General features: G+C 32.3%; 1 long non-coding RNA gene across 1 annotated transcript; it reads left to right on the forward strand.

Moving 5' to 3' along the window:
- Window positions 1-2800: 2800 nt before the first annotated feature.
- On the forward strand, window positions 2801-3271 carry LOC115889478. The gene is made up of 3 exons (XR_004051457.1): window positions 2801-2879; window positions 2937-3005; window positions 3100-3271. It is a non-coding gene; the product is annotated as an uncharacterized LOC115889478 (long non-coding RNA).
- The last annotated feature ends 16960 nt before the right edge of the window (window positions 3272-20231 follow it).

A 20231-nucleotide genomic window follows, 5' to 3' on the forward strand; every position in this document is an offset into this window, starting at 1 on the left:
ATTATAGTATTAATTAGACAATTTTTTGAATCATTCAAATAAATAAATATGATATAAAACTACCGTATGATGAAAAAAAACGGCTTTCAGTTGGCTTGAAAATGGACATCGATCACATTCCCCATATGTATGTATAAATAAAATTTTACATAAAAAATTACAGAGATCTTCATTTCATAACCATAACTGACGCCGTTTTTTTTTGATCATATACGGTATACTTATTTGTAAACAATTATTGCAAATAGTGTTTTACAAACTTTTGTATAACATTTTAAAGAAATAAAGGATAATAATTTTTGATGAAAAATATTTGACAAATATTTTTCATCATTTAAAGTTTCATTTGCATTAAATTATTTAAAATACGATTTACTTAAAGCTTCTCTACGTAGAAACTGCCTCTAGTAAAAATGTTTAAAAAGTAACCTAACCTAACCAAAACCAAGATCAAAGGTGTCTTGGTCTTGATGTTGCATTTGATCATCCCTAATGCACTGCATTTAGCATATAGGAGTGTACTGGTGTAAATGTGATAAAAAATTGTTTCAGAAAGTGTTCAACACAAAACACAAGATAAAGATAGCAATGGCGCTAATAAATCTAACGAATTTTGAAGAAATCGCTTAGGAACAAATTATTCGGATTGTCACCGGTTTTTTAACAGGACATTGTCTCCTCAATAAACACCTCAGTAGACTGAAGCTAAGAAACAACGGCGAATGCAGATTCTGTGGGAAAAATGGAGAAACAGAATCACCTCATCACTAAGTGCGCCTAGACAACAACCATTCCTACCATATACTTTGATACGACGCATATCGAAAATGAAGCACTAACCTCCATAAAACTGTCTCAGATACTGGCTTTTGCCAAAGCCCTAAGGCTCTATAATGAGTTATAACTCAAGAAAGGGAGACACAATAGATCTGTAAGGTCGCGTTGATTAAACCCCCTCCCATTCATTTTCCAGCCAACATCGCGACATCCTCTCATTATTGGAAAACAGAATCGCTTCATCACTGAGTGCGCCTAGATGACAACCATTCATGCCTAGAACTAACCTCCGTAAAACTGTTTCAGATATTGGCTTTTGTCAAAGCCCTAAGGCTCTATAATGTAAATATTTCTTAAAACTCAAGAAAGGGAGACGCAATAGATCTGTAAGGTCGCGTTGATTAGCTCCCCTCCCTTACATTTTACAGCCAACATCGCGAGATCCTCTTATTATTGGACCACCCTTAAAATCAACTTGATGAATAAATATGTGATAAGTATCTAAGTTTTCTATGATTATGTAAAATGTGCAGAACACACTAAAATGTTTACCAGAAGCCGCCACTGCTTTATTTATAATCCGAAGAGCATAATTAGCGCAGTATCTTTGAGGGAGTGGCCAAGTTTCAGACGGTAATTAACATAAAGAATTCGGAAGTGCGCTTAGCACGGTTCTAACGTCGTTTGTAACGTTAATGTCGGTGATTATTGTGTAATAATAAGAGAGAAGTACGGCGCAACAGTTAGCAGAAAGCTTACAATGTTCGAAGTGCTTATTACACTTTTCGCCGAAGCCCAAAATTAAACTTGGCGTAACGTTCGTCTATTTAAAATGGAGTAAAAGTTACCGTATTCTAATACACTATTTCATTTTATGGTTATTTCGGTTTAATGCATTAAAGTATTTCTGATGTCATGAACTTTTGAAAGTTTTAATTTTGCGAGCTTCAGCGTTTTCTTTGTTTATTGTTTTAGTGCAATCTGTATAAATCAAGAAGCTTCAAATAATTCTTTGTGCAGCGTGCGATCCAGATTAAAATACGTACAGTAATAATACGTACAGGATGTCCCCGTATTTTCTTTATAAGAGTAAAAACTTTTTTTTATTATTGACATTTTGAAAAAATTAATTCTTCATAAAAAATTTTGCTTCCTCTAAAATGGTTAATCCCGTTTATAATTTTCCAAATTTCCATACCGTTTTAGAAAAAATAAAAAAAAATATATATGAAAATAGGATTACATTTTTTCCTAAAAGTCCTAAAAATCAAAAGGCATTTCTATGATAATATAATTCATATTTCATTGTTTGAAAGAGAGAGATGGTTCTTATTAATTTTTATTAAAGCCACATTCGGGGTAGATTGTAAAACCTTTCGTAAAACAATTTAACCCCGTTATCGCGTGATAATCTACCCCGTTGAAAAATAAACTTATGGCAACACTGTCATACGCGGCTAAGAAAATCACTATAATAAACTTGAAACTGTACCAACCTTGATTTCATACATATTTTCATCGATAGGTTTGTAGCTTCTGAATGAGGGCCAATCTATCTCATTTGTTAGCTCAGAATTAGAATTTAGAGTTAGTAACTAGCATTTTCATTGGAGAACACTGTCATATTTATTTCAAACCAATAATCAACGAAAATATTCGTATAATTTAATAAAATTACTGTAAATCACTATAAATAATGAATTGTTTGTAATTGAGCTGTAATTTCTGTATTATTAATCCGGAAATAATGGAAATAAACAATTGTGATTAATTAAAATTTTATTTTAAGATGAAACTTGTAACGTTTTAATAAAACGATACTATTGGCAACCCAACATACACCTTACCGAATTAGTTCTGACTAATTTCGGACACTCTGTGGATCGTACTTGCCCTTGTCGGCGCAGAACTAGAGCATCTTTTTGACTATCGGAAGTCACCATTTTTGATTCAGATTTCGTGGCTTAAACATCGACATACTTATCTGAAGTCATCCGAAAAAGTTTCAACCTTTTTACCCTGTTAACCTTTGGAATGTAGTCCTAATGGTTCCTGGCATTTGGGGAAGGAATCAATTTTAAGTTTTCATGGGTATTTTTGTGGTAAGTTTGATCTGCATCATATTTTTACTCTTTTGGTTCAACCTTATCTCTCTACAGATTTTCTAAACGTGGTTTTGGTTGTCCTGTCATGAGTTTAATTTTTGAGTAAACCCTCAGCATCGTGAGGTAAGTTCTAAAATTGCTAAAATGCATTGTGCATACACAAATGCATGTGCTTCCCTTTCTAAAATGCGTTGTGCATAAGTTGTGTCGTTTCCAGGGTTTTACCGTCCAGTTACATGGCGAGTTATATGTCGTGATTGGTGGTTTGAGGTACGAGAGCCTGTATCTATGATCCATGTTTGATTTCCACATGGCTGGTGGTATTGTCAGGGGCTGTTCGAGGCTGTGGTAGATTGGGGATGAGCTCCCACACCTAGCGTCCACACACCATCCAGAACGACGAGCCAAAGCCTGGAATTGCACCGGATAATCAGGCCAGATTTCATATTTTTTTATTAACTCATTTCAAATCTATTTACTTACTGTTGACGAATTACGTAATTAATTATGTAATTATTAGATATCATTTTTGAATTTCATTATCAAAATATAATTTTCTTAATTTTAAATATACAAATTTTTATATATTTTAATATCTTGTCAAGTATTTTGTGATGGTGTCACTTGACATATTTATTTAATTAACTTTTGATTGATTTACGGAATTATGTGCGCATACAACAAGAGTCATGAACTGCGTTAGTTTGACGTACTTATTTAATTTTATTTTGCGTAATTTAATATTAATATGTCAATGATTTTTGATCAACAAAACAAGTGATACTATTTCTTTATCATACATTTAAATTTTGATTACTTATTATTCTTAAATATTAATTCATTTTAAAAACCTAACTTCATCCATCAATTACTGTCCTTTTTTTATTATTATTTTTTTTTATTATTTTATTTATTATATATTTATTTTTTTTATTATAAATAAATTTAAGTTGAGGTAAAGAGATCTATTATTTCTGAGCGAATGTCCTGGCGCCCAATAATTATTGTTTTATTAATTAATTATAACACCTAATAAAAAAATAAAAAACGAACCTACGACTGCTCGCAAAGACAAAAAGCTGCCGTTTGCATTGTGTCAAGAAAACGTTACAAACTTTTGTTAACAACCTTCTGAGAATTTGAATAATGAATTAAATAATGACAAAACAAGTGACATCTGTCTAAAAAAGACAGCGATTTAGAGTGACAATTTGGTTATGTAAAATTTAGAGTGACAATTTTGATTATGCAAAAGAAATACATAATCAGTATACTGGTTGCCTAACGATTAAAATGAATTTAAAAATAAATCCCCAACATAAATAATGAACAAAACGTTTAAACAAAAACAGACCACAGACTACACAAAACAAATTGTTGGTTAGTAACAGTTAGGAGTAGTCGGAGATATAAATGTAGGAGTATTTTGGTTTAATAGCAACAGCCATCCGGCCGGGTAATAGAATTATCGTTTTTTAATAAAAATTAAAAAAAAAACATTATAAAATTATAAAGCTAGAATAGTATACGGTTTTATACTAACTCGTATTTAATTTTTTTGAAATTTATAAAAAGCGTTCATAAAAAAATATATCTTTCAAATCCTTCAATTTAATAGCTATTAGCCTTGTATATATATTTTTAAAGAAGATCAACCTAAGACGTTTATGGACTAAGACTACTAGATGGCAGTTACTCTGATTTTGAAACTACCAATAAAAACAGAGAAAATAAAAATCGATAATTTTCGGACTGTGCCAATTGGTTACTAATCGACCAGATACTTTTTATCTATTAGATATACTATAAAAGCTGGCAATTATACAATTCGACCATTGTAAATGTAAATACCCGACAAATTCTTCAAGGCCGTCGAGGCCGATGCTTCTCACTGATAAGAAATAAAAATGTTTGTTTAGATAATTTTCCAGGTATTTTTTCTTTCTGAATGCACATTTTAAAGTATTTTATATTCTTGACCTAGTAACCTGGTCGCACGTATGGAAGTTCTGTTTCTTCTAATTTTAGAAAATGTTCTTATTTCTTTTTTCTTTGTAATTGTAGTGTAAAATTAAATTAATTTATTAAGTTTAATTATAGTGTTTAGTGTAGCATGTTAGTGTAGTCTACCAAAAATAGTTTAGTAGTGTTTTTATAGTTTATTTTGTAGTTAAGTAGTATACGTAGTAGAGTAGGTGAAGGGATAATTTTGTTATTTTTTCTTTTTGTTTGATAAATTAGTAAGTTTGATAATTTGTACAGTGTAGAATACAAGAATAAGTAGTTGTGTAGTGTTTTTAAGAGGTTATATTCGTTTATTTTGTAGTTGAGTAGTAGGTGAAGAGGTATTTGGGTATTTCTTATTTTTGTTTTTCTTGTAATAATTGTAGTAGTTTAATAGAAACCAAATCTTCCTTCAACTTCGTTGAAAAGTGCGTTATCATATAATCTTGGTTTTCTGGTAGCAGAATATACGAAAAAAATATGATCAAATTTATTTGAAATTAAATTATTCTAGCCTTATTAATCAAATTAAACTAGTCAAATAATAATAATAGTTAGTTTCAAAATACTATACAGGGTGAGTTTCCTACGATGTTCTCTATGGGCATCTCGAAAACTACTGGAGATAGAGAGTTATCATTTATATTAATATATATATTTGTCAATAATAACGGTTGCTCGTAGCGATTTTTACGAAGAGGTATTTTTTACGTAAAAAGTCATGGAAATGTATATTTTTTTAGTCAGCAGTTTTATACAGGTACAGACGAAAAGTTATTACTCTTCAAAACAGTTAATACACATGTAGGTGGCGCCCCCTACAAATAGGAGCCATATTGACATCAAAATCAATTTTCTCGAGTCACAAAATAATGGGGAAAGAATTCCAGTTTTGTGGGGTAATAAATATGCGCCTTTCGGATTTTTGAAAAAGTTAGGGGGGGGGGTGTCATAATGAAAGTAATGTTGGAACCACCCTATTAATGCACCACTATCTAAATTTAACTTTTCTAAGATGTCTTGAAAACCGTTCTCTAAAAAACGTAAATAACGTTCACCGGTCAACGTATCCTGGAAAATGTATGGCCAAGAAAAGTTGAACCAATAATCCTACACGTTTTTCTTCATTTAAAAAATTCATATTTACAATTTTTGTTTAAGCAAGTTGCATTTTTTTGAACATTTAATGAAGAATGTAAAAAGTGTTGTTTTCAAAAAAAAAAATATCGTAAAATTCGTAAAACACTCAATTTAGAATAAAATAATCTAAGAATGAAATGATTCTTTTATAAACCTGCATTAAATCAAATTAAAGTAGGTATGTAACTTTTTCTAAATATTAATTAACGGTAATTAGCATTATCATAAATTATAAAAAATGTACCAAACCAAACATATCGAAATAATAATTTCTTTGTCAATACAGTTTATAATTTTTAAAGTAACAGGCAAAAATAATCTACAATCTACAATAAAATAAAAGTTTCGTTTTTAAATTTCTTAATCAGCTGATCACTATTAAAGATGCAGAAACCCGGGCTATATTATTACATTACTCTGAGGAAAATAACGAAAATAATCGATATTTTTGACTCCGCCCCGAAAGGTTCACGATTTGTCCTCCAGTTGGCAGCACATTTTGTCTAGTCGGTTGAACAACTTTAAGAATATATAAACAAGGCTATTAGTAAGAAATTTCACTTCAAATATGCGCAGATAGTGCACACAAACAATTTTTTAATTGCAAAATCACCTTAGCTTTATTGAACAAAAGTTTCAAATTATCTTAGTAATATCCGCATAATAAATTTCACTGATGTGCACTTGTTAACTCATCATATTTGATACAAAAATATAAAAATCTTATTTAAAATATGTATTAAAATGATAAATAACAAATAAAACTTGAGGAATCGGCAAATTAAAACCAGAAAATAGCCAAAGAAATAAAAGAAAAACAACAATCAGCTGACACACAGTACGACGACAATACGCAGGTCAATTCTTTTGATTCTTGCTTTTAAGCCAGTATCAAACAACGGCTAATGCAGATTCTGTGGCGAAGATGAGAAAACACCAGAACACCTCATCACTCATCACTGAGTGCGCCGAGACGACTACCGTACGTGTTATAAACTTTGGTACGGCTGATGTCGGAGATGGAGAGCTGGCCTCAGATACTGGCTTTAGTCAAAGCCCTGAGACTGTATGATGAGTTATAACTCAAGAAAAGGGAACCCACAATAGATCTGTAAGGCCGCGGTGATTCACCCCTCTCCTAAACATTCTACAATTCTGGTTGGAACGCAACAGCTACCGTTCGCTAAATGATTCTCTCGTTGTTGGAACGCATTTCCTCTACTGCACTTGAACGTAACCGTACCAAGAACGGTTCTGTGCTATGTTGGAACAAACCTAATATATCATGACAAGATTACAAATCGTTTTAATAAAGTCGAGGCTCGACTATAAAGGTTTTCATAAACAGAACCGAATATTTCATTGTAATGCCACTTTAAAAGTGCCACGTTGTCCAATAAGAGCCAATGGCAAACATGCCGCCCCGCAATTTACACCAAAATAAATCAGAACCCCGACAATATTGCCAGGACACGTGTCCCGCCCTCTGCACCTCCTTTTTCCACTACGGACTCGAGCGAAATATTGTGCTCTAGCTTTTCGCTATTGATATACCTATTTTTATGTGCGTAGGTGTTTTCGGTGTTTAAAGTTGTCAGCGTTGATTTTATTGGAAGGGGTTCGGTAGGTAAGTTATTAAACTACATTGTTAAGGCATGGTTTTATTGTTTTTAGTGTTTCCAATGTCATTTTATGACAAGGTCGCCTTCAAATAGTCACTCAAAAAGTAGCTGACTCATAACTAAATGCAAGACTGATCAATTCATAGATACAGTCTATGAATCTCAGACTGAGAGTGGGTTTCTATTTGAAAAAATGATTTATGATAATTTTTTATTCAGTCAATTCCATGACATTTGAACAATCTAATTTTTGAAATATATAGCCACATGTCTTCCCTTTATGTCACAGTGGCTGTGGCAATGACTTATAGGGTGTATTCCGTTGCTTACCTTTGTTATGGTTTTATGTTCCGTTTCTATCGGTTTCCTGAAAGTGTTCTTATTACGGAACACGGTTCCTGAAAAATTCGGTTATAACTGTCACCAAACTAACCAGCGCAAGAAGTCTGGTTTTGCTGATGTTGTTTGTCAATCAATGTCATTTATGTGACAGAAATCAAGCAAATATTGGAAGTTCGAGTGAAATTCTCATTTAATTTCTAAAATTTGTAATAATATTTTGTATTTACATCCAGAAGCAATGGAGGTAGGCAGTAAAGGTAAATAAATGCATAAATGCTCTCATTCATCTTGCATAAATGAATCTACTGCAAAGAACAAATCTTTCCTGCAAACAATATGGGCTGAATATGAATTTGAAGAAAACAAAATTCATGATTATTACAAAAGACCAAAATGTAAATACTTCAATATCAATAGACAGCACGCCAATAGAAAAAGTTCAACACTAAAAGTAGCTGACTCTGATATATATATATATATATATATATATATATATATATATATATATATATATATATATATATATATATATTATATATATATATATATATATATATATATATTTCTTTAAATCAAATAGGAATTTTTATTCTAAATCTGATATACCTACTACCACTAACAATGACAAAGATCATGTATGTTTTATATGTACGAGTATATGCATAAAATCAATAGATGTCTTATTAATCTTATTAATCCAATTATGACCATTAATGAGACCAAAATATGTTTGATTTAATTTGATTCATTAGGATTTTTTTTTATTTTACGTTTTTTCTCTCAGTGTAGTCGGGGCAGAACATGAACATCCTTTAAAATTAGTTGAAAACAAATTGCTGGGATTATTCTATATCAATTTTTGCTTCGCAGACCACCCGTCATATCCCCTAAACATCAAAAGAACTTTATTCCTTTAGGCGCATCATCTCCGCCGCCAGATTTTCCCAAAAGATAACCAAATTGGGCAGTCCGTCGGCCGGGTGACCAAGCGGGCGCGAATTTTCGAAACGATAATTCGGCGCTTCGTCCTTCGTTAATCAAGCACGCAGTGACAGGACCACAGTTGGGGCCGTGGGCGCGAACCCGAATTAAGCCAGTGACGCCGCCGGGACCGCGGGGGGCCGTATAATCGGCCCGTCTACCTGACGGGGCGGCCGACCGTTTACTTTTAAAGCTCGTGTGTCGGAATGACAAAGGACCTGCGGGGACCAAAGGAGGTGTTAATTTCCTAATACGCATTTTCACCTAGTATTCCTGAGGTGTAATTTACAGAGATTTACCTGTGATCTAACTTAGTATACCACATACGACACGGAGTATTTTAGCTAAACGATTTGATTTTTACAAATTGTAAGTTTTGGGTTCGTTGAAGGACTATTAGAACTACAATTTAAAAATATTTTTACAAGATCCAGAGTGTCCCAAATAAATAAAAAATATCAGCGTTGTATTTTTTTAAATGGAACATCTTGTATATTATTACATTTTTAGTTTATACCAGGGTTGGCATGATTTAAATCAAATGATTTAAATCATGATTTAAATCGTGATTTAAATCAAATGATTTTTTTAATTTTAATCATGTGATTTGGTAATGTGATAAAAAAAAAATAATGTTATTGAAACTTTATTATAAATCAAAAAATAACAGTAAAAGTTATAAAAATGTGTCCTAGAAAACTATAAAAAATATTTCTATAAAAGATATAGCAGATAATAAATCAGAAAGTAATTGTAAATGCCAGAAAACTATATAAAAATATGTATTCCTCAATTAAAATGTTGGACCGATTTTTGAAGTAATTTCGTGTGAATCCATTAGACCGCAACACGCAGGGATTTACTTTAAAATTTATGTATAAGTGACAAACATTCGTTTTTCGAATACACATCATTCACAGTCTAGTGTAGAACTAGGTTCTTCTGATATAGAGACTATATCTTCATTCCCGAGAATCTATAATTGTTCTCAGGAAATATGTTGTTTTATATTTTTTTTTCAAAGGGTTGTATTTTTCCAAATTCTTACCGACGTTTCGATCCGCAGTAAGTATTTTAAACTTTGACATTAGATAATACTAATTTCATTCTCCACTTAAGACTATTTCCGAACAATAGTGTATTGTCACGTATTGTTTTATTAGGAGTAAAAATTATACTTTTTTTGTTTCACCCCCCTGTTTTTTTACTTTATTCGATAGAACATGACACTCTGAATAGAATGACATAATATCATGATATCATATTACAGTTGAGGGTTGGAACCTTTGGTGTTACACAGCAAAATAAAAACACTAAATCACCAAAATAAAAACACTAAATCACCACAATACACGAAAACTGTTTTGGTGTATTGTGGTGATTTAGTGTTTTTATTATGATGATATCATATGTCAACTTTTGACATTTTCGCATAAGGTTTATTTAAAATTGTAACGTGCGGTTTATAACGATAATTTAACTCGAAATAACAAGTGTGTAGTATCAAATTATGCGTAAAAAAATACTTTTTCTAAATATGCTAAGTAACCACCTTCGTTCCATTTGAAAAAATTGAGATATGTTTAAAAATACGGTTTGGGCATCTTTTAACCGGCCTGGACAAGACACTAAGAACATTAAGGTGCGTATTCACTTGCAACAAAACACTCCGAACTAACCAAACGCGTCGCGCACTCCAAACAATCTGCAACAAAACATTTTCCGGGCGCGCTCTGAACGACCTGCAACAAAACATTTTGCGCGGAGCGTTCCGTCTGTTTGCGGTGTTCGCTGCGTTCCCACCAGTAATCAGTGTAGAAGTGTCTAGCCCTAGCAGTCAACTTTTAAGCTTGACCAATAAGGTTGGTTAGCGTGGTTATTTGAAGTGTGTTAATTCATTTGTGTTTGTCAGAAACTCTAACGTGATTGGTCGGGCCTAATAGTTGCCTGCTAGGGCTAGACACAAGTATCAGTGTTAGTGTGTTTGTCGACATGGATGCATCTGATATTACCATAGCCGCTGTTTTTTTAATTATGCATTAGCGCACCTTTGCTTGTTCCTATGGGCTTCGTCCCTTTCGCTTTCTCTCTTCTAAAACTCGATAGAAGACTCCATTTTTTCACGTCCGTTGCGGTGCACCCTATATTATTAGCAATCGCTATCCAAGCATCATGCTTCTTTACTTTGTTATAATATGTCCCATTTGTCGGATCCCATTCAAACTCATCAATTAACTCTATAAACACTTTTCTCTGTCCCACTCCATAGCTAGGCACAGTTTAAAACCATCACAAACACAACGAACGTTCAAAACTGCCGTATCCACTGGAACACCGGCCAACGAATAAATTATTTTGAGCAAATCCCGTTTACCGACAAGCTTCGGAAAATGTTTGGCGCGTTCGGTTAGGTTTACTTTATATATTTTTTATTTATTTGGAACACTGACTGTGTATCTTGTAAAAATCTAATCGTTTAGTTACAATACTCCGTGTCGTATTTGGTGAACAACCCTGTATAGTCCGCTATGTCTTCGTCTTTATCGGGGTCGGAACAAGGCAGCGGAATGAATTAAATACATCTTGTATGTGATTGGCGAATGATTTTGTATTCTCTATATCATCCCGTCATACCCAACTTCCTATCTTTTTAGAGAAAGGATTTTTGTCGTCTTTTGGTCGCCGGGGGTTCTTGGTTGAGCGCCATAGTATGTAATTAGTACCCTTATGTTCGGTAAGATAAGACAGGTAACTGTAATTCACAGTTGTTAACAATTTAAAATTATAAACTGACTTAAAAGTCTTCTTTTGCAGACACACCGTTTATACAAAATAATATTAAGCATATTGTGAGTTCACGTTGAGGTTCACGTTTTATATGACTTGCCATAATACTAAGTTAACTAACTGTTCAAAATAAGTAACTTGATTGATGGTGGAATACTCTTGATGTTGCATAATGTATCTACAACTCACCTGAAAAAAAAAACAGAACATTATAAAAATGAAAGAAAAAATAATTAATAATGCTACTGCTAATCGTAAAACAAATAATATGTACGTTTCCATTTAAGAAATGTTGGAAAATAGAAAAGTATCTCTGTTCTGGATAGAGGTTAAAATTAGAGCAACTAAATGCTTTTTTGTTTTTTAATTCCCGTTTTAGAAATCTTGCTTTGAAACAATAGATTTATTTAGCATTGGATCTAATTTGACTGGACTATATAAACTCTAAAGGTTATTTAACCTTAACCTTTTCTCCATTTAACATGTTCGCGTTTGATAGAGCCGGCAATTCTGGCAATTTGTATTTCGCATACGGTTGAGCTAATGGTAAATCTCCAAGATTTTTTCCGCTTTACTGCACACATCTCGCTAATTCGTAGCTCACCCCCAACTTTGCTTGTGTGTAGCACGAAGGTTACTGATCCCTAATTACACCCTGAATGCATTAATTTCTATTTAGTATGTTTGGCAAAAATTCAATGTATCCAGAAATTACGTTTCAAAACATAATATAATTCTGATGTATGATAATATAATAGATTCAAAATATAATACCGCCTGTTTTTCAAAAGTAGCTCACACCCATAATTTTTTTATTTTTTTCAGATAAAAAATCAAGAGTGGTAATTAATGTATAATACAACATATATTTGATATCAATTAAACTTTTAGTTACGTAATCGAGGGCGCGATTTTAAAATTAAAACCATAAACAACCAGGGACATATTCGGCGCAGCGCTGAGTAACTGGAATTAAAATTTCGCGCTTGGGATTTACGTGGTAGCTCTGCTGAAAAAAATGTCAAGTTGCCGCATTTATTTATTTATTTCCTGACATTGTCGTTCGTTTTGACACTTTAGTTTTGTATTACGAGTTTTTGGTTTAAATAAACAGTGTTGTGATACTTTAAGCTTAAAAATGTTTACTAGCAAACCTTGCAGTCGTACATTGTTCTTTTTAGAACCTCTTTTAGTGCGAAGTGTAAAAAATAGCTTAATAGCCGTAAAAAGCTCATCGCAAAACTTATTAGAATATTTTGGACGGGAAAGCGGTAGTAATGGCCCTTTATGGCCCTTAAGTGCTGTTAAGGTAAGTTTTGTGAATGTAAATAATAACTGTTTATATATTTATAATTAATTAATTTTTGTTTCTTAAAACATTTTAACTAAAAGAAAATACACAAAAGCCACTGCTACTGTTTTATCTTCAACGTTTAGTCGACGCAATCAAATCGTACGATAAGTTGTTACGTATGGACCGCGCTTTATTCATTTATAACCTGGTATAAAGTGACTCTGTGTGTTTAAGTAATTAAAAAAAAATAAATGTTCTGGATAAAAGGTGGATAAAAGGTAAACGGACCCTAACGAAAAAAAAAATTGTTTTTTGCGAGATTTTGCAAAACAAGAAAATTAATTTATTTAAATATTAACTGGTCAAAGGCTTCCCCTTTTGCGGGTTTTCGTTTTCCGTAATACAAAAGCAATTAAAATTCTTTTACCTTTAAAAAAATAATTTACAAAAGCACAGTAACTTTTCTGTAATAACGTCAAAACGGAGTATTAAAAAAATCCACCAAAAAGAAATATTCAAAAAATATATTTTTTTTTTAAATTAACTTGTAGATGTTTTACTTTTACCATTTTAAGGCTGCAAATGTCAAAATATCCATGTATCGATACATCGATATGTTACAGTAAAAGCCAGAAATCAGTGAATGTTAAAAATTACTAGTAAAAGCTCACCCCATCCACTAATTTGCCAATACTACGCCAGTAAAAGTTCAAGAACTAATTTTGAAACATACTTTTACTATTGAATGTTAGCATTCACGGAAACTTACTAGCAAATGCTAACATTCACATTCGCTTTTTTTTCTGATATATTAGCAGCTGCACGTAATTTACTATCCGAAAAAAACGATCTATCTCAATTGAGACATTCAATTTTAAAATCAAGAAGCTCACGGCAATCAAATTCCTAAAAATGTAAAATCACGAAAAAAATTAATTTGAAATCGAAGCAATCAAAACTTATTCGGGCAACTTCTTGTCCATTGATAGCCATTTACCCGGTAGTGGCTAAATAATAAATATATAAAATAAATATTTTAAATTTTTTTGGTGTTTCTGTTTTGTTATTGTTTTCTTGTAATTTTAAGATAAGTGGATCAGCTTAAATATATGGACGTGATTTAAAGTTCTTGACAGTTTTATTTGCTTCCACCAAAGCGCTCCCTATTGTTCAATAGAAGTGCCATAAAATGACTTTTTTGTAAACGTTTATTAAATGTTTCTGTTAGTAGCGACTGCTAACAAATACTAGTGAGGTTCAACACATTTCTGCCTGTTTTCTGACCTGTTACCTGTTAACAATAAAAACATCGTAACGTAGGAAACATAATAGGACAAAAACCTTAATATTGTTACCTATATTTATAGTGTCAAGGATGGAATTATTCGATATATAAAATAACATATTTAATATTAATATATTTCGTAAATTAATAATTCGATTGAAAGGAAGTATAAAATAATTAAAGTTCATTGGCATTTACGCAACAAAAGTAAAGTTTTAAAAATCAAAGTTATAAGCATAATTGGCAATTGCGAAAATATTTCCTTTCAATACTACGAATTTATAAAATCATCAAATCAGCACTAACGCGGTCATCGCACCGGTCATCGCACCGATAGACCAATAATGCTGATTCGATGATTCGACGTAACGAACCAATAAATACAAAAAATGTCACCTGTTGGGGGATAGTCGATAGTCGATAGTAAGTTCGATAAGGTCGCGGTCGAGATTCCGGCATTGGCGTTACACTACCCTGACACTACCCCGAGCCAGTGATGATGTTCGTCCATAAATATAATATGTAAGTACACATTTAGTTTTATAATTATTTTATTATTCGTAGATTAATTAAATTGATTATTAAGTTAAATTGAAGTATTTATTATTTGCTATGCCCCTAGTCATAACCCACAAAATGGGGTGTGACATATGTGGTGGAGGCGCCGGTTTTTATTAAGTAACAATTTCTTACACATCCATATGTGGTGGATAATACTAAAACATATACGAAATGATTAATTTTTTAATACTTCGATAGCAACAAAGAAGCTCGCACTTTTATTTTACATTTACTGACTTAAATAATTATATATTAAAAATGCTTGATTATTTGGTAGGACGGACTATTTTATTTATTTTAATTTATTGTATTAATAATAATTGGAGATGGCAAAATTTATATTAAGACTTAGGAATCTCTTATATTAGTTTTGTTTTACTTATTTTTTACCATTTATAAATTCAATGCGTAGGAACATTTTTTTTATTAAATGTCCAGTATTTTTACACTATTTAGATAGAAATGCTGTCGAATCCTTATTGTTTAATTTTTCTTTACTGCATATGGTAATAATCACTGCATATGGTAATAATTTTTGTGAAGGTTGAGAATTTTTATTATTGAGAATAATTTATTTATTTTTATTCTATACGAAACATAAAACGACATCCAGTATATTGATGATATATATTTTAAATTATTTTTAGTGTTGCTATGATAAATATATAATGATAAACATAATTTTTTAATGAGAATTTTATTATTTCAGTTATTTTTAAACTGTACAATTTAACCTGTTGGTTGAATATCATTATCAAGGATGACACTGACCTAGAAAATATTATTCTTGTTAGGAATATTTTGAAATATGAGTGCTGAAGGAGGCGACCATATTTATTTAATTCGTGTTACAAATACTGCTGACTTAGTTGGAACTGCATAAAAAGTATATGTCTGTGTGTGTTAAAAAATGTATTTCATTACATGATATACTGAGCGATAATTATTTTAATGATAGTTTAGAATTTATTTATTTTATTATTATTTAAATTGATTTTTTTTAAATATATTTATGTCTTTTGTAAAAGCACCTGTTCTACCGGAATTTATACCGCCACCTACTTTTGACCCTACAATCGACTGCCCAATTTCTTTTATTCGAGAATATGATAAAATAACTAGTAAGAATGGCTGGAATTATGCTTTTAAGATAAAATATTTAGAATGCTACTTAGAAAACGCTGCTTTTTATTGGTATAAGGAATATATTATGACAAAAATAATTTTAATAAAGTCTGGAGCGATATCAAAAAAGATTTTATTTTAGAGTTTGGAAGTGAAATATCACTACGCAAACTAAAATCTAAATTCCGTACACGGAAACAGGGAAAAAATGAAGATATAAAATCTTATTATTACGATTTACTATCAATTGCATATGAAATATATGGTAAAGTAAATTTTGAAATCTTTAAAGATCAATTCGAATATGGTTTACATGAATCGTATAATTACCATTATTATTTACTGCTTACCGAAAATATGAATTTCCAGAGTTTGAAAAATATAATCTATAAAATAAGCGATTTAAAAGATATATTATTAGAATCCAAAACATCAGCATATTCCAGAAATTCTTATCATTCTCAAAATTCTAATATAAATAAAAGACAATCACAGCAAGTAAATTCAAATATCAGTCAGAGGCGCGATGATTTTCAATATGAATATTTTACTAATCATTTAGATTCGAACTTAAAGGGCAGAACTAGTTTTATAAATAATAATAATAATTATGGTTCAGATAGAATAAACAATGCAGGTCAATCTAAGTACAGTAATTTTTCACAATCAACTAGGTCGTCAAATAATATATGTTGTGATAATCAGGATACTCTCCCATACGAAATGTATAGTAACCAGGAGGAAAATATTTTAATGATGCCAAAAGAGGATATTTTTAAAAAAGAGGATGATTTTGTAAATGACTATAAAGAGGAAACGTTGGATTTCCTCACTTTAGAAAATGCACAGGCAGAGGAAGACTATAATACCCTCCCTGTTGCTGGAGAATATTTGCAGGTAGAGGATGGGGATAACACCCTCCCTAGCAAAATAGAATGTAGGAAAATACAAGATAATCAGAATGAGCTCTTAGAAGTAGAATGCAATTCCTCAAGTTTACCTATATTAAGTAGTGATAAGACAAAAAATAGATTAATTTCCTCTGACAATAGTCCTGGGAGAAGAAGCAAAAGACATTTTTCTGAACAGCAATCTACAATTGAGTTGCAGAACATAAATGGAGAGCTACCTTGTTTAACAAGAAAGCGAAAGGTTTTAGACTATAAAACTGGAACAGATAATACAACGCAACGGAACGAAAATACACTCAGAAAAAGACATAGAATACAGAATACGTTATCCAATAGGCGGAACGCCATGATGGCGAAGGATATTATTATCCACCCTAGCCACCCTCCCTGGAATTGCTGTAGATAGTCAAATTTTACAGTCAAAATTAAATGTAAAATGCGAAGAATAGGTACCCGAAAAAGGAAAACCGATAAAAGTAGAATTTAAGTTTACATTTTCGTTCTAATATCTAGTCAAAAGTAAAAACGTACAAAAAAAAATATTTTTTTTAACTTAATATATAAAATAGGTAAAATCTAGTGATATATTTCTAATTTCTATATATAATATTAGCTGACACAGTAATTTTATGTGACAGAAGTATAAATAAAAAAAAATCGTAATTTCAAACGTATTTATAATAGGTATAATCTCAGTCTTTAAGTAAATGTATTTACTCGAAATCGTTATACGACAATTTTTAGCAAAAAAAAATAATTTAGTAAATGAAACTAGTATAGGTAATTCAAATGGTTCACGGTCAGTTTCTAGTCAGTCTAGTTTGCACTTTTTTCATTGTTTTCTTTTTATGTTTAGTTATTTACTGTATTTGGCATTACTTTATAAAGTTAAAAAGGCAAAATAATAGGCGTTTAAAAAATTTAAATAGATGTAATTTTAACAATGAAAATAAAAATATTAAACTCTCTTGCGTATCTAGCGAAAATCGAACATTTCATTATAATCTAGAGCCAAATGATAATCAGAACCTCCTATCTCTATCCCCTGGGGATAAAATAAATGCAACTATTGAATGCATACAAATAGAATAAGTATTGTGTATGCGTGTATTGGAAAGGCAACTCTGTATGCCCAAGTTAGTCTTCTTCAAAATAAAATCAAGATGGAATATTGAAATAATTGGAAAAAAGATATGTTTTTCTTAACATAAAATATTAATGATGTCTTTATTAATGACATGTATTATTGAGCTCCCCTAGTGTGTAGATTTTAAATTGATATTTAACCCTAACTGCGCGCAAACTCTAGGACAAATATCAATTTGAAACGAAAAGTATTGAACCACTAGAGTTAATTATTTAGCGCTTAATAAAAAAAAAAAAAAAAAAGAAATAAAGTAAATTATTGTTGCGGGCCGGTGTGGACTCGACCTAACCTCACAATATGGCCCGCCCTCGGATGACCTTAACATCGCATAGACACCGCAATGATTCATTCGTTCGAGAAGAATCGAGTCCCACTGGAATGGACGAGTACATACGAGAACATTCGAAAACCTTCTCTACGCACCTAACGATCTATGGACAATTCTAGAGTTCTTTACCTGCCGGTATAAAAGCCGGCGGCCGTGGCCTACAGGGGGCAGTTATAAATATACAGTTGACGCGCTAAAATTCAAAATAAATTCTTAGTTATAAATCTTTTGTAAATAGTTCTATAAGTCTTTTATCGTTATTATTTTTGTTAATTAGTGTTAAATAAATAGTGTTTAAATAAATTGTGACTTTCTATCCACACGGAACCGACGAAAAACGTAACAATTGGTGTCAGGTGTGGTGTCAAGTGTGGCGTGTGTGATAGACTAGTAAAATAAAAAGACAGACAATGGCTCCGAAAAAATTGTTGAAAGACTTGAAAGTGTCGGAATTAAAAAGCGTTCTGGAAGAGAGGGAATGCGAAACAGATGGAAAGAAAAGCATTTTGCAAGCTAGACTAAGAGACGTTTTGGTGGAGGAAGGTGAGGATCCTGACACATTTTGCTTTGAGTTGGAAGGTGACCTTGACTCGTGCCTACAAAAATTAGACGACAACTTGAACAATTTGAATAGTAAAATAATTGACTTGGAATTTAATTTAGAAGAGAAAATCAGTGATAAAATTATGGAAAATTCCCAGGATTTAATCAATACATTAGAAGATAAGATCATCGAAAATTCTAAAGATATACAGGCCAGCTTTAATAATAAAATAGTAATTTTGGAAGAAAGTTTTAACAATAAAATAACAGAGATTGAGGAAGATGTAAATAGAAAAATCGAAATTTTAAACAAGAAATAGCAAAGGCAAATTCACCAAAATGTCAAGAAACATCGGAGGCACCGAAACTAGTCGAAAATAAGTATATCTCAAAGTCAGTTATTAAGCCTCCACAGTTTGACGGAAAGACCGCTTGGGCCAATTATTTTTGCCAGTTTGAGGCCGTTGCGAGAGCGAACGGATGGACAATCGCTGAAAAGGCTACCGCTTTGACTGTCGCACTGCGAGGAGATGCGACTGATATTCTGCAGACATTGTCACCATCGGAACAGGGAGATTATCAGCAATTGGTACGACATTTAGAAATGAGGTACGGCCAAGCTCATTTGGAACATGTCATTCCCAGCTAAAAAATCGCATTCAAAAGTCAAATGAGTCTCTGCAGGAGTTTGAAGCCGACGTAGCCCGCCTCGTTCGCCTTGCGTACCCTGCTACGCCAGAGAATGTTATGGAGCGGTTGGCAGTACAGGCATTCTCCGACGACTTACGTGACAACGAGACAAGACAAGCACTTCTCCTAGCCCACCCAACGCACTTGGTGGATGCTTTAGCACGTGCCCTAGAATTTGAGGCCGCGAAACAAAGTTCTCGGTCTTTAGGAAGAGTACGGGCCATCGACGAATGTTCTGACGAATCCGTGGAAGGGATTATTCGGAAGATAATGGACCAGTACATGGGCAAGAAGGGACCGATTCGTTGCTGGAACTGCGGACAGGTGGGACACGTGCGAAGCCGTTGTAAGGAGAAGAACGAAGAACCGGCTTCGTCGAGGTCGGAAAACTACTAAGGGTCGAAATGAAGGGGCACACGTCGACCTGTACCCAACATGCCCCAACGAAAACTGTTCAAGTCGCCTCGCTACAACACAAATTCAACAGCATTTTTTGTGGATGGTTTTGTTGATGGAGAGTTCCGACCATGCTGTTGGATACAGGTGCGACGAAAACTATCATCAGACCGGACATTCTTAAAACATCGAA

This window comes from Sitophilus oryzae, unplaced genomic scaffold (assembly GCF_002938485.1).
Source record: "Sitophilus oryzae breed Bouriz unplaced genomic scaffold, Soryzae_2.0 scaffold_815_pilon_pilon, whole genome shotgun sequence".
In the NCBI taxonomy this organism is placed as follows: domain Eukaryota; kingdom Metazoa; phylum Arthropoda; class Insecta; order Coleoptera; family Curculionidae; genus Sitophilus; species Sitophilus oryzae.